We start from the raw sequence: 16,463 nt of genomic DNA, 5'->3' as shown, positions 1-16,463 counted from the left end.
CTTTCAGTCTAACGACACAGAGAGACACTCTGTGTGCAAATAGCTGGCGTGGGCTAAGATTTTAAGGCCCTCCAGTTGCTTGTTACCACCTACCTGCTGGTAACTAATACCTGGTGAAAGTACCTTGTTGGCTTTTGTGCTGAAGCAGCTTAGGGAGTCAGCAGCCATTCACCCTCCCAGCTGGGTTACTGTTCCACTTTGCTCCCAACAAGGTGCGTGCCCTATTTATGGCTGAGGTTAGTTTTTGGGTCAAAGTATGGCTTCAGTTCTGAAAAATACTCTTATTTTCCTAAACATGCCAGTAACTCATTTTGCCAGTATGTACCAGACAAATAGGGTACTGCTTAATTTCAGCCTTACCGAGTGGTCACACAGCAAGCTCAGACAAGAGAGTAGGCTCTGAGTAATCTCCTCCGTACCTCACCACCGGCTGAACAATGCCAGGACTAATCCTGCTCACACTGACTTCAGTACCACAGGGTCAAGTGCAATCTCATTATCTTCTGGTTTGACTTACACTGAATTATAAAAGCAGGACTTTAAATCAGTGTGCAGACATCAGGTATTTAACAGTTACTTTTCCCTTTTTTTTTTTTTTTTTTTTTTTTCCCAGGATCTTACACTTCTCCCGTTTCAATTTACAGAACCTTTTTGAGGCAGTTGCTGATTTGCATCCCTGCGCTTTTGTGCTGGTGTACAGGGCATGCTAAAAGACTGCTCCCTATTTCAGCCTGTAAGGCAAAATAATTCTAGACTTATTTGATTTTTGTAAAAGGCAGAAACAACAAAAATTAATCCTTACACAAACAACCCAAGGGAGCATTTAGTGGGACTTTTCAATCTATTCATGATCTGTAATTCCCAGCCCCCAAAGTTTCCATGTTACGGCTTAATGTCTAGGGACTCCATATGTTGAGGGAACACAGCAGAACCAAAATGAGCTGAAAAAAGAATGCATTAGATTCAAACATGGGATAAAACAGTACCCAAGGAGCCCTTGCTTCATTTTCTCTACCTGGAACCATGGGACAGTGCAGCCATCTCAGCCTCACTCAAGTGTGACATTTCTTTTGAATATGACAGTGGTGGCGACCTTGTCATTAACTGATGCTGCAGCAACATTTCAGCTTTCATAATTCAGTTAATTTTCAAGCCACTGGTTACTGAGCCCCCAATATCATTTCAGTATAATTAAACCACATTAAAAATAATAGTAATAAAAAACCAAGGCACCTTCTGATCGAATACCAGCTGATGTTTGACTCGAACCCACTAAAGCAGGGAAGTTTTCTGTTACGATTTAAGCAGCATCCTTAACTTCTCGGTGCCATGCCTGGCATTCAGGCATGCCCACGACAGCCCCTGTTGTTCTCTAGCTTCTTGCTCTGACTGTAATACTCAGGAGCTAGAGCTGCACCTTTTGCTGCAGCTGCATTGTATACTTACGGAAAAGCCAGACAAAGACATGTTTACACCGCTCCCGTATTCCCCCCCTCAGGGTGAATGAGAGCCAGGGGAGACCTGATTTGCCCTGTGCATCTTTTGGAGCAGTGTCTGGGCGAGATACAGCCTGCCCCTCCTAGGGGTCACCTAGGACCGGGGGTGGCACTGCACTGCATGGTTAGAGACAGCCCTATGTCACCAGTTGCTTTCTCTGAGCTGCTGGGACCTCCTCAGAAGCCAGCTTTCTCCTTGGATCTGCTCTTCTGGAGGAGCACAAAGGAGACAGGCTTCTCGGAGCAAAATCTGCCTCCAAAATGTGCCTCCAGAATTTTCAGAGACTCCAAGGTGTAAGATAGCCAAGTGCAAGTGCTAGTCTAGGTGGGGAACCATCCACGGACTGCCATTGCCTACCACGGTAAGCACAAAGGCAAGTCTCCATGCTCATATGCCAAAGTCTGTGGCGTGACGTGTGTCTGCCAGCCCGCAGGGGAAGGCATGGCTTATGCCTTTGGAAACCTGGTCTTAATCTCCCGTGCTAAGCACACTTAAGTCCCTTTCTTTCCTTCTGCATTTTTTTCCTCTGCTATTGGCAACAATTACCAGAAACCTGAGATCCCTGCTAATTTCCTGGTGCATGTGTCCCCTCCTGCTTGACAAGGACAGCCATTCTCCCCCCCGCCCCCCCCCCCCCATTTTGTTCTCCAGAACCACCAGCCTTCTGCCTGCATGCACTTAGTGTACTTTGCGCAACAGAATTAGACTTTGCTGATTTTTTTCATGACCTTCGCCATCTACCATTGCTGTGCTTCCTTGTTTCCCTGCACTTGGCTGGGAACATAAGTTAAAATAAGTTAAAATTCACCCAAGTGTTTTAGCTGCAAAATCAAACCCTCTCTTAGTCTGAGACTCTCCACCCCTGTGACTCCCCTGGGCTTCACAAAGCAAGCGCACGGCACCGTGGTGTCAGCACGCGGCGCGCACAGCGCAGGTGGAATCGGGAATCGCTGGGACGGCACAGCGCCGCTGCGACAGGAGCTCTCCCCTGGGGAAAGCTGAGGTGCAAAGGGGAAGGGAGTCCAGCCTTGGCGATGCAGATAATGCAGCAGGAAGGGAAAGAGGAAGCGGGAAAGCGAAGAAGTGAGGAAGAGCTAGAAGAGGGCAGGAGGAGAAATACCTCCACAAAAGAGGTCCATGATGTGAGGAAGAAGATGAGGAGCTCAGTGATCTGGCAGAACTTGCAGGGGAAGAAGGCTGTTAAAGGCAGAAATCCTAGACAAAGTTCAAGGGAATGTGAGCTGAGAGGGCCTGAGAGAGGCTGGGAAAGTGGAAGCAAATGGAAGGATACAGAAGATGGAGAAAGGAGACCAATGCTGCAGGAGCTGAGAAGCTGGGCTCAGATGTCCCCCTCTGCTCAGCTCATCATTCATTGTAAGTCCTTCTATCAAAATCATATTTCAGTCATTTTACTTCCTTCTCTTCTTGAGAAATTAACTCCAAAATAAGCTTGCCTAGGGAAAAACCAAGGGCCTACAAATTCAGTCCTCAGAAAGCTAATGTTAATATTAAAACCCATTTCATTCCTGTCCTGTGCCTGAAATTCTGGAAGAGCTGCAGTTGCAGCTGGTACCTCAGAAAGGAGCAGAGATACAATTATTTGTCAATTGCTAAAACACAGATCTTATTTTCTCAGGAGCTTTGCATGTCATGTTTCAGCCCAAAGACAGTTTTTGGGGGCAGGCAGTATGTGGCCCTGTATAGAAAAGATCTGTGAGAAAATTCAGCCATGCCTCTAACTGCACTGCTGCTAGCAGATGGACTTAGCACACACAAGAAGACAGAAATTGGAGAGCACAGACTTGGTCAATTTAGAAGAAGATGTGAAAGTTTCAATTAACGCAATTCTGCATGATTTAAGAAAAATATTCAGGAGTGGTATTTATTTAGCCTGCAGCCAAAGTCCATTACTGAGAATTACTCTTAATTAGAGTTGTGTGAGGTTGGGAATATCCACTCCTATCATGATTCTTTCACCTACCACGAGAACTACCAAGCTTGCTGAGCCTCTGGCATTTCTAGGCTGGTTACAAAAATAGCTAGATGATAACACTGTTATTTTAAACAAGATAATCTAACCAGTAACACAGAGAAAACGTATTTGTTTTACTTGTCCTTTTAATCTGATGTCCACAGCATCATCAAAGAATCTCTGTCTAAAATATTGCCCCCAAACCTGGGTGAGAACAAGGTTCAGCAAACACTCTTGAACAAATGTATGTTTTGTCTTGGGTTTTTCTGTCACTAAGTGCTAATTTCTCTTCCTCAGATGAACACAACCCAGACCGTTCCCTTTCCACAGGCAGCTCTAAATACGGCCTAGATTCAACACAGAAATTTCTGGGTACGGTAACAACTTGTTGAGTACGGGGCCTCTCCCGCATCATCACAGGCAGGGTGCGTGGACGAAGGAGTGCCCCGTCAGGAAGACGACCAACACATGAGCACACGTCATCTTTCCTTAGTGACAAAGTCTGAGACGTCCCGAAAGCCTGTCCTTACAAACTGTTATCAAACAACACCTAAAACCCGCTTCTACCTTGGTAAGAACATCACTTGCAAAAAAGTGGGGTTTGTTAGACCTTGAGTAAATAGTTGTGGAGCTGGGCGAGACTCCAGACCCGTGATTCGAACTCCCAGCACCCTGAAACAGGGGATACCATGGTGCGAGGCACAGGGACAGCTTTCACTCAACCAGCTTTTTAATAGAGTTTTGTCAAGCCCATGTCCAAAGTAAGCCTTCAGGCAGAGCAAGAAAGGACAGAGCAAACTATGATTAAACATTAGTTAATTTTCAACATTACCAAGGGAATAAAAGAATTAGCAATAGTCAAGACCAGAAGGTTTGGAATTTGGTTCCAGTGAGCTCAAGAATACCAATATTTATTTAGGACTCTCTGACTTATAAAATGAGACGTGTTTGCAGTTCTGATTTCTCTACCTGTTTCGTACTGTTTTAAATACCCCTGCTTCCACTGGCAGAAGCAGTGGCAGAGCCTCACAGGAGACAGCTAGGCAGGAAGAAAAAACATGGAGAGGAAATAAAGGAAAAGACTGAAGTTCAGCAAACTCCTAGGCTCAGTTTAAGCCTAATGGGAGTTTGAGTCATTTCATCTATTCCTAATTGCTTTGCTCGCTCCTGGTGAGAGCCATTGTCATGTAAAAGGATGGAAACAGTCCAAAAATTCAAAGCTAGTGACTCCGTTGTTATTAGGAGGAGGAAGTACTTGATGCCTAAACCAGAATTTATCTTTTCGCAACTAACAGTCCAAATCAAAGTTGCAGTTCCATAGTCACAGCCCAGATTAATAACTCTTGGTGTTGATAGCGCCCTGCAGGACAAGACAAAATGATATTCATGTGAATGATTGTCAGAAAACATGTACTCAAATCCTGGAGAAAATGTAGGGAGCAATAAGACATTAAAGTGAGGTAGAGCCAGGAGCCTTGAGTCTTATTAAACAACAACAATCAGAGTATCCACATTTTTGTAGTCCTACTGTGAAGTTTCAATAAACTTTACTCAAAAAAAACTCCATAACACTCCTTACCCAGCTCCATGGAAAACATGAAGTGATTCCAGAGGTTGGCTGACTATTTAGTACCTCTCGTAGTAGTTAAAAAGGCCACTTTCTTCTTCTCTCTCACACTCCATTTTTTTTTTTTTTTAAACTTTTACTGCTAAACCATTAAAGAAAGAACTAGTTCCAGTAATAAAAGGTAGCTATATTCCCACAGGGAGATGGGGAATGGTGGTTCCTGTGTACCCTTAGTGCTCTTGGCAGGGGTACTTATAAAGAAGGTGAAGGTCACAGGAAAGAGAACAAAGTATTTTTTGTTGAATGGAATATAGAAACTTCCAAAAGTGGAAAGGAATTTTAGCAAGTTTTATTACCTTTTTTTTTTTTTTTTTTTTACAACCCTGACATCATATTCCTCTACTGTGACATCACAGCTTTAAAGTAACAGCTTCCAATGACAACAGTGCCTCAGAAGCCTTACAAAGAGCAACATTTGACATTTCTGATTTTTTTAAACAGAGCCAGTGATGAAGCCTAGACCCCAAGAAGCAGATCTGCCTGCTCAGCTGAATCCCCACGTGCTTACAAACTGCCATTCCAAACTTGTGAATAACATCTTACTAAAGCGCTGGGAGAGTTCATTTGATAGAAGGAGAAAAATACAGCATTCAACCAGCAATGGCTTATTTTTCTGCTGCACTTTACTGCTTCCTCACCCTGATCCACCAGCCATAGCTATGGGGAACACCTGCCGGGACTGCTCTGCCCAGCACAGCTACCCAGGGAAGCGGCAGGCAAAACCTGTTCTGATTTTCTCCTACCTTTGTTGAACTGCACCACCAAACTTCAAGGCAAATCAACCGTTATCCAGTGCGAGCCTTGGCTTAGACTAGATTTACCCTGATGAAACAGAGAGCAGAAGTTGGTCTGCCTCTGTTAAAGGGAACAGCTCTTCCTAGTGATGGAAATTTGCTGGTCTCTGATGCGCGCTAATAAACAGATGCAATTGCTGTTCCTGGTTTAAGAGAGAAGGAGCGAGAGCCAGAACAGAGCTTCAAAGACACTGAATTACCTCTCTCACCTGTAGGGACGTGATTATTTCTGGCAGAGCGCTCTGGGGAAGCAGCTTTTGCCACAGCCGTCAGCAGCCCCCAGAGCACAGGAGAGCCACAAGCTACCTTTTCCCCAGACTACTGTACCCTTCCCAAACTGGAACATGAATTCAACAGCCGGAGATAAAGCCACATGTTCTGCAGCACCAAGGTCATAAACTGGCAGGAGGATGGAGATGTTTTCTGCCCCCCTTGCTGGCAGAAATCCCTCTGCCCACACAGACCAAGAATACGTGAAATGAAGGTAATGCCCTGCAATTAGTCTGCACCAAACTAATAAGGACTGGTGGTTACGACGCTCCGGCAGTCAGCACCGTCATTTTCCTGCCAGGTCCTTTTGTCACCGAGATTCACAGCGTACCAGCGGAGGAGGGGAAGTGTGGAGCTTCCTTTTAAAAAGTCTGTGTGTACAACAAGTAACAGCTGTTGCTATTTTAATACTATCTCAGGGCTCATATGGATGTGACATCACACAGAACGTAGGCTTGGACATTGATTTTACTGCCAATATACCTTAAACTATAGGGATTTTGTTACACATTTGTGTGGTGCATGTGTGGCAGAACAAAACCCACAACTGGAAACCTCCATGCAGTTTCATCCCTTTGTAGCAGTTCAATGAGCCATAAACTGGTTTCATTTTGGAATTAAAACCGGTATTAATTTTAAGCTGAAGAGAAGTGTGTCACTATCCAAATTTATTACATGTCGAAACCAAAAAAAAAAGAGTTTGGAAATCTGACTGGTAAGCTGGCCAAGCAGGAGGAGGTGGGGATGGTTTGTATTCTAATTTCAAACTGCAAGGCTCCCAGGTGTATTGTATAGGATTTCCTGTAATTTACAGGCAAAATAAGCAGTCTACAGGAAAATGTTTGCCACACTGTACATGTGTATTAATTACACAGCAGGATGAAATGATTTCTTTGTGATAGGAAGGGATGTGATCTACAGGCAAACTATTAAACTGATGTGGAAACGCAGACATTTTTCTGCCACTAAAAAGGGCTGTTGCATTCAGGGAAATAAAGCTGGCAAGTGTCTTCTCACACTTTGTGTTCCCAGGTCTGCGACTGGAGCGTATCACAATGTTCCGGGCTCCGTGGGTACCGAGGAAGGGGGATCTCTCCTTACAAACGCTCTCCGGGAACCTCTCTGTCTCGGCTCTCCTGCAGGGGCTACTTCCGAACTAAGATCCTCCGAGAGAAAGACCCCCCTTCCAGGAAGAAAAGAGGAATTTTAAGATTTCAGGTGTGCATTGTTCGATATCACCCCAAGCATCATATAATGATACAATAGAATTCCTACGAAGATCATCGGATAGATATCATCCTTTCACCTACCACTGAGCGCGGAGAAAGCGGCGCTTTTCATTACCACAGGTTAGAGCAATAAGAAACTAGTTGGAGAGAGACAACACAGCACATCACAACCTCCCTTAAAAAAGATGAGGGAAATTCTTTTTAGATATGTAATCAAGGCTTGAGACATAAAGGGATATGAGAGGAATAAATAAAATATTCAGACTGCCTTTCTCAAGACCAAATTTTGTGTAACTGTACAGGCTTGTTCTCGCTGTGAGATGAGCAATTCTCTTTACACTTGTGTTCAGATGCAATTTCTGAAGCAGAAGTTTACTCTTTTTTTTTTTTTTTTTTTTTCCCTGACTTATATGAAGAAGAAATCTCACCCGCCACACGCCTTTCCCCCAAGAGCTGAGTTAGACTGCATATGTCAGGCGTGCAGGAGGGAGAAGCTCAGAATCGCAGTTTTGTTTGACTAAGGCATTCTGAAAAACACAAAGCTCTCAACCCAAAATGTCTGCCCATATTCCTCAAACAATAAGGCTTGGATAGAGCTGAGGATCAGATTACATCTAGGTTTATCTGCAGATGACCCGTGGGCATGTAATCGTGCCCAATTTTACCATTCTGCAGTTAGAAGGAACACTTCAACTGCATTCCAAGGCGGTATTTTGTTCCTTAGCTGAGGGCAGAACAACAGCTCCACACCAGGACATGAGGACAAGGCTGAAGAAAGGAACTTGCCCCACCTTTGAAGGTTCTTGCCTTTTTCTCACTTAGCAGACAAAGCTGAAGGAGAAGAGACATATCACATACAGGCTAAGCAGTTGGCTTGCCCAAAGAATCCATATTTTAAAAAGCAATGAGGTCATCCATCTATCGCAGACATCTCCAAGGTAATAGCCACACCTCTCCAGAAGGTACCATGCTGCTTCCACGCACAAATTTCTGAGTTCAACAACTGGATGAAATTATCAAACCTATCCGGCACAGGAGGCAGAGAAAAAGCCAAAAGCTGATGGTGGATACAGAAGGTCTTTGGCTGTGGCCGCCTGACCCGTGGCTATGGGTCAGCCAGTGGGCAGACGGAGAAATAAGAGTGGAGACAAAGCCTCAGGGGCAGCTAAAGCATGATGTGGACATGAGCACAGGAGCCAGTCCCTGAGCTGTCTCTGCTGAACACATGAGGACTGCCAGCTCTGGTGGAGTGAGCAAGTAAATGATCTCTGGACATTCACTGCCTGGTCCAGTCCAGCTCTGCTGTGAGGACAGCAGTACAGCCAAACTCTACAGTAAAGAACATCTCTTTATTTGCTGTTTGTAGGACATCAAATCCAGATCCATGCTTAAATGCTACCCTCTTTAATGTCCTCCACAATTTAATTGAACTTTAATAAACATGACTCTCACTGTTTCAGTTCAGTCGCTCTCTTTCCGCATGTAGAAATCCCTCCAAGGGGGTGTCGTTCTGCCGTCATCTCGGAGGCATTTTTCCCCTCCTCTTAAGACCAGGGGAAAAAATGTTGCGGAAAATTTCTAGCGAGAATAGAGTTTAATTTCTTGGAGGTGTTTTGTTGACAAGAAAATAGAAAGCATGTGTCTCTGCTTCTCTTATTGTACTTCCAAGTAATGAAAGTATTTAAGGAGGTACAATTATGGACTTGGCAAGCACCTGGGGCTCTTGGAACTGCTTTTTCACACTGAATAAACACTGCAGTTAATCTGTTTATGTTACACTGCACTGGAAAACTATCTCCGAGAAAAGGCTACAAGTATATCTTTATTTTCCACTCCTTTTCTTTGTTTTCAACATTGTATTAATAATTGTTCAAATGATTTGATTCTCTTTTTTCTCTCTCTATTCACAAGACAGACAGTCAAAAGCAGTTTTTAATTAACAAAGACATAAACCTAGGGATTACTGCACTAGGTCAGACCAATGATCCATTCTGCTTTTGACAGTGGCCGACAGGAGATGCCTCAAAGCAACGCGTAGGAAGCACCGTAAAGAAGAAGAGCTGCATAACTTCCTGCAGGGGCATGAGGTTCTGAACGCACACATCTTACCGCTTCACGTGCACCAGCCTTCAGAGTTTATACCCCTTCTTGAGATGCAGAGAGCAGAAATGTGCACATCGTGGCACTTTCACTATTAACTTTATTACAAACGCTACGATCCTTTTGATTCCTTAGCACATGTGCGCTGGGTCTGGGCATTCCAGCTGGCCCTATGAGCAAGAGGCACAGCACTGACAAATGCTGTTTTGTGGTCAGTTCCTTGGCTCAGTGGGAACCTAGAGGAACCCGGAGACCAAAGGTGCACTTGGCCTGCAAACCACATTCTTTCAGAGTATGTCTTGCTCACACATCAGATGTGTAGTACAAAGCAATTTTGACCGAAGACAAAATAAATCACCACAACAAAACGAAGTTCCTATTTGGTACATTGTACAGCAGGGCTAAACCACACCTGCCAAAAATGTGCAATATAAACCGGAGCCCCTAGCTCCAGTCCACGTGGAGACTGCTTGATTCGTGGTAATACCTGACAGAAAGTTGTTGCAAATCTTACGCTGCTAATATTGAAACTCCTGATGCCTGTAGGGCCTCAGGACCTGCTACCTGTAACAAACCTCCCCCAGGGAGAAGCTCTCTGAGCACTGCACAGGAGCCCAGCATGTGGGCTGGAAAGCAAAGGTCTTCTTCTACCCTGGTGTCTAAAGCAGAGAGCAACGACAAGTTCACACTGCCCAGTGCCAAGTCTGGCTTCCTGTATTGTCTGGGGAGCAAAACCATCAACAGTCATCGGGGAGGCAACAAGGGGGTCTGCCTCTTTGCTGACTTTGTAATTTGCTTAATATGGTCTTAATATTCACTCAAAAATATGCAGACTTGTCCTTTGCTCCTGCTCTGGAACCAAACTGGAAGCAAATTTTGAGAGCATTACACAGAAATGACCGTGTTGGCCTGTGGTTACTGAGCCTTGCCCGAGAATCATTCTGCCCTGCCCTGTTGCTCTCTGACCCTGTAAAAAAGTGCTCCATAAAGCTGCACACATCTTGTTCTCCCATTTTAGGCCCAAGTCTGGTAGTTTCCTGTGAGTATAAAGTACCAGAGCACAGAAGTCAGTAAGAGCCCTTTTATTGACTTCAGGTGGCATTGTGCCGGGACCAGTGTTTTTAAAATCATAACAGTACAAGGAGGTAGAAACTGTGTGTCCATAAGGTTAAAGAAAAGTGTGTGTGTTTAAAACATTGAGAAATTGTTCTGAGAACAATTCATCTTTCTGAAAATATGAACCCTATGATGCTGCCAAGGTCAGGGAGAGCTGTGATAATTTAGTGCCTAAGTGCTAGTCATACAGCACAATGCCACATTATTTAATTTTGTAACACATTCGTGCAACTGCCTGACAATAGCCACGGACGTTAACACTACCTGTGGGCTGAGGTCAAGGCAACGTAGTTTAGCATTAAAACAAAAGAGCTAATTGGATTCCTGTTCAAGTTCTAGCTTATTATGTGATCGGAGTTACTTTTCTTCTTTCTGCCTCAGTCGGCTCATCTGGAACGGAGGACCACGGTGTGACTCATGACTGAAATGTGAAAGAAAAATACATGGCATATGCCTGGCTTATTTGGCCATGCTTCCTAATTTTCCTGTCCTTTTTTTTTTTTTTTCTTTTTTTCTTTTTTTCTTTTTCTGTTCAGCTCTGGTTTGTGAATTCCAGGCCATTTCCCTCGGAGAGCTGAAACACAGCTCACCTTGTGAAATGAGAAGGACTAATATTAAAAAGGAGAAGCCATCTTCAGCTGTAAAAATTAGATGTCTTGCTAATGCCAAAATTAATAATACAGAGATATTTGGGGCTTACACTTCATTTTTACAACTGACAGTGCACAGAATATTTTATAAATAAGACTCGATCACATACCCCAAATGTTAAAGAGACATATAAGTGCTATCCCTGTTCCACCGAAGAGAAGCAGTAAGACCTAACAGTTACATGAGCAACGGAAGGAGACAGAAGAAATTCCAGACTGAAAAAACAGAACCCCAGAATTTGTGCCTCCTTGTTTCTAAACTGATAAAAGACTTTTCTATCCCCAAATAGTTTGATTAAAGAAATAACCTTCTTTTATATTAAATGGTATGCAAAGCTCTCTTCTGTTTGCAGAGGAGCTGAGAGTCACCCTCTGAAATGGCTGTTGTGGAGTGTGACTTTCAAAATAATATCTATCCTTCTAACACACCAAAGGACAGAGCAGAGATATATGTCCTCTGCCTCAACGTGTATGTTGTCTCCAAGGAGTTCATACAGACGATCAGAGCACAAACTGGCAAATGCACAGGTGTTGGGATGTGGGGAGGGAGAACAGTCCCGGCTCAAACCCAGACCAGACTCAGTTGCCACCAGACTTCAGCAGGAGGAACCTACAACCCCTTGTATGTCCCTTGCACTGCCCGGATGAGGACCCGCGCTGGCTGTGGTCTGAGGACCCCCGTTATGTTGAGTTGTGGGCTGCAGCCTTCCCGTTGGATGTCCTCACCCTCCCTGGTCCCCTCACACCCAGCTGCCCGCAGGCCCCGGTGCAGCAAATGCCTTACTTGTATTTCTGGAAGGACCACTGCAGGCTTCGTCCCTCTACACACAAACAGATAAACAGGCGGATCCAGGCACCGCAGGCCAACCTCGGTTCCCTCTGCAGACACATTTTTGTTATAAGCTGTGGCACACTGTTGTGCGGTGTAAAAAATGCAGTTTTTCAAAGAACTGGTTTTAAGTTCAAAGATAATGTCATGTTCATTTGGAACATAAGCGTGAGCAAAGCACTCGCAGATACACTCTCTGTCTCCCCGCATCCCTATCTCAGCCAAAGGCAGGGTGCTAATACACAAAGAGAGAGCAGGTGGGATTTTTTTTTAGGTGGGGAAGAAAAGGACTTAGAGCTCTAAAGCTAAGTTCACTGCATATCCCACATTTTGGAAATGTAACAAAAATGTCTCCTGAATTGAGCAGACGTGCTGCAAAATAAAAAGAAACAATGGCATGTAGATAAATGCAGGAAAGTCGCTGATTAAGGCACAGGATTTTATTTCAAAGGAATATGGGCAGAGTCTCAATTTTTCATGACTGCTTCAATTACCTGTATGAAGGGGCCACTGGACTTACACAAGCAAAAGCCATTTATCCACTTACATTTGGTATCTCTCAAGGTCTGAGTCCTTAAAGAGCTGAGAAATAAGTAGCTTTCAGGTTGGCACCTACCTAAATAGCCTCACTTGCTGTATGTAAATGGTCTCAGTAGCCACAGAGATTTCGCTGCAGACATTTGCTCTGTGCACATAACTCTGACACCATTCAGATGAACAGGCTGAGGACTCTGATCTCCCTGTGCAGTCAGGGGAGAGATAAGCCCTTAAGTGGGATGAAAGAGAAGTTGAAGGACAAATACAACGATGTAACGCGCTTTCTGTGAGCAGGCAGTCTCCATGTCAGAACTTCAGTCTCTGATTCTCCATTCCCTGCCCACTACGTTTTACAAAACGCTTGGGAAAAACACTTTTCACATCATCTTCTGCACATCAGCAGTGTAAGGCAATTAATCAGGGTTTCCAGAGCCACGTCATAAATCATAGCATCTTGTGTCACCGATACTAGAGAGACAAAACGTGAGAATTGTTCCATAACAATGTCCTTTAACTCAGGCAAAATCACTTTGTCCTTTCAGCCTGCTTGCAAAGCCCACTGCTGGCAGCCCGAACGGCCCGGCTTCAGGGTCTGGTCCTGACCTCGCAGATGTGGCCGTGCATATTAACTCGGAAGTTTTGCTGTGATGAATGGTCACATATGCAAAATCAAAATGGAGCCTTCAGAAGATCTTTTACAATGGCACGGGAAAATAATCTCCCCACGACTTATTCCATTATCACAGACTAATTGGAAGACCTGGACAAGACCCTCCACGTCATTAGCTGTCTAGGGCATGAGAGATCTGCGGCAGATGAAATCCTTCACCACGATGGCTAGCGTAACACAGGAGGGATCTCAAGCCCAGGCTGTTAACTTCCCCACTCCCGTTACAGAGGCGATGTGTGGCGGCGGTGGTGAGATATCCCCAACAAGGGATTCAACAATTATGTTTAGAAACACAAACACGGAGACCTCCCACCAACTCAGCTGATTCTTTTGAAAGTTGGCACTGTCAAAACAAACACAGCCGCCTGTAGCACCCTTCCACTGCTCCTGCTGACAGCGCTAGTGAGGAGGAGGAGGTGCTGAGTACTTTGTTATTATGAGGAGGAGGATAGTGTTGGGAAAGGTGTTGAGTTTGACACAGAAGTATCAAGAGCAGGAAAGCGAAAGTCAAGGAAATCAGCATCGTGCCATCTGAAATTGCTCTGGCACTAAACCTACAAAAATCAATGACTGTGCTTTCACAGTAGTTTTCACATAAACCTGAGGGAGCGTACAGCACGAGTTGCACCAGATGGAAAGTCACTGGAAGTAGAGAGTGAAGCAGGATCAACGGTGGTATCTATCAGCTACATCAAATGCAGTATTCACAAGCAGTAATGATGCCCATTCACTGCTGTCCCTGCCTTTTACGTCTGCTGCATCAGTGTGGAGGGAGAGACAACACAGGAAGAAAATCTGTTATAAAAATATCTGCTGGTATTAAGAGGATTGTTTACACTCTTATGTATTTGTGCCTCTTATTTGAGTAAAAAAATTGGCATTTCAGCAGTCTGAATTTGAGGTAAGAAGTTGTTTTTCCCTGGTTCCACCTTTTCAAATCCATTTCATAACAGCAGCATGTCTTCCTTTGCCCTCCCTCACAAAAGCAATCCCCCCCTCATGCCACATTTAAAACCTTCTCACAAAGAAAACTGAAGGAAAATAATTTTTGTGCAACTTATCCATCTTTCAAAGCAGCTTCTGGCAGAAGGGAGCTGAGAGTGATGAGTCCATAGAATAATAAATAATAACAATATTGAGCAGTTTTGCAGAGCAAATACACATTGAAAAACTTTTCCTCTTGAGTGCCTGACATTATTAATTTGTTCTCCAAATACACTGGTGAGGACAGTCAGCCCATTTTTACAGACAGGGAAAGTGAGCATATAGATTTAAATAACTGCTTAAGAGACAGAGGAGTCAGTTCCAGAAACTGGGCAGAACAACTCACAGGAATTCACAGTCCATATCCATACCGATATTCGGGCAGAGCCCTGCCACCACAGTACTGGCGAGTGACACATGCACGGGGTTTTTGACATCTGTGAACAATATCCTCTCTGAATTGCCCTTCCCTGGGGTCCAAAAGGAGTATGTCCTGGGCCTTAGGAAGAAGCAAAGGCTGAACAGAAGTTCCTGTAATTATTGATGAAAGAAGTATTTCTAACCCCTTCCCAGCTTCTGCTTAAAAGGGATCAAACTCATACTGATCTGCTGCCTAAGCAACATGTGACATCCCAACAACCCATTTTGACTTGCACCGATCAGGGACATCCTTTCGCAGCACTCCTATGGAACAAGAGCACTTTTTTATTTTTCACCATGAGGGCTTTACTGTACTGTTTGCAGTTCCATTACTGCACAGCAGAGATTTCAGATGAATTGAGGGGAGGGGGAGAAGACCTGAAGTGACTTGCTGTATCCACATGAAATGGTTAGTGAATGACCTTGTGTCCAACCTTCGAACATCTGAGACAAAAGCATGGAAAAGCCGAACTAGGTAAAACTTACTGAACGGGGGGTGTCTGCGTGCGTATGGGGGAGAGAGGGCAGTTTTGGTTTGTTTGCATAGGGGGAGAAATTGAGGCTGAAAAGCAGCTGGTTTAATTTTAGATCTCTCCCTGTTTCATAGTACTTGTATTAGAGTGACAAAAGTAGCAACAATTTCCAGGACCAGCACAACACTAAAAGCAGGTCAAAATTCTGCTTGCCATACTCACACTAATGAGCTCGGAGAGACTGATGGATTTAGGGATTCCTGTATGGACAAACATCATTTGCCCCAGGTTCCCCTTCATAATGGCTTGGTGATGAAACCAACCTTCACCCTCCCTTTTTCCTTGTAACATTCCTCAGGAGCCAAGTTACAATGCAAAAGTAATCCATACAGAGAATGGCTATTCTGCATCACCTCCTGCCTTCTCCAGGCAATTGCTCGCACTGGCACACCGGAGCGACATGGCACACGCTGATGCTAGGGCTGTTGCTTTTGCTTTTTAAAGCTATTGATTTCCTGCCCTTTCTTGTAAAAGATTCTGTGAACTGGAAGCAGTTAAAGGTTAACTGCAAAGATTTCATTTAAAGGAATATTTTAAAGTTGTTTAAGATCCTAAATCATTAGTAGTTAAAAAATGCACTGAAAATTATGTCTTAAGGCAAGGAAGTTCCAAGAGTTACCTGCCAATACGAGTGCACCAGACTCTCTGCTTGCTCTGCTGCAGCTTGGCTCCCGCCAGCAGCCCCGGCTCCGTGTCAGGTCCTGGCAGTAGTGCTGTCTGTCACAGGGGATCCTCCACTTGGGATCTCACTAATAAGAAGAGGAAGAAGAAATGGGGTTTACTGTCTGGCAGAGCCTTACAGTAATCGAAGTCTGGTGTTTCGGTGAGAATCAAACGGAGTAGTCCCTGGGAGAAGGGGAAAACCTGCCTCTGCCAGCACTCTGACCCTGCAGTCTGTGTGACCGAGTAAAGGCAGGAAGGCACAAGTCTCACCCCATGGTAGAGAGACAGCATCTGCACTAGGCCACATCGACAGCTCCTGGGGGGGCGCTGCGGGAGGGAGCAGGCGAGAAGCAAATAGAAATGCTGAAGGGACAACACGCACTGGGCACTCCTGCCAGAGGGTAGGAGAGGTGAGGAAAAGGATGGCTGCCCAAAACACAGCGCGCACATATGTGTGCGTGTGTGGAGGGGAGTTTACACATTTATTGTTTACAAGCTGTAGCTCTTCAAACTGATGTTTCTCTTTGGTTGCATTTCCTCGTCTAGGCTCCTTTTCTCTCAGCATCGTTTTC

The 16,463-nt window shown here is 44.6% G+C and overlaps 1 protein-coding gene across 1 annotated transcript in view; it reads right to left on the bottom strand.

The window, feature by feature from the left end:
• Nucleotides 1-16,463, bottom strand: part of LOC118164008 — a 455,411-nt gene that overhangs the window by 50,556 nt on the left and 388,392 nt on the right. Inside the window, exon 4 of the transcript XR_004749291.1 lies at nt 15,848-15,977. The gene's annotated coding sequence lies outside the window, so the exon portion shown is untranslated. The remainder of the gene's footprint in view (nt 1-15,847; nt 15,978-16,463) is intronic.

This window comes from Oxyura jamaicensis, chromosome 3 (assembly GCF_011077185.1).
Source record: "Oxyura jamaicensis isolate SHBP4307 breed ruddy duck chromosome 3, BPBGC_Ojam_1.0, whole genome shotgun sequence".
Taxonomy (NCBI): Eukaryota; Metazoa; Chordata; class Aves; order Anseriformes; family Anatidae; genus Oxyura; species Oxyura jamaicensis.
The sequence above is the reverse complement of the archived record's forward strand: the minus strand, read 5'-3'. Positions and strand labels throughout refer to the sequence as shown.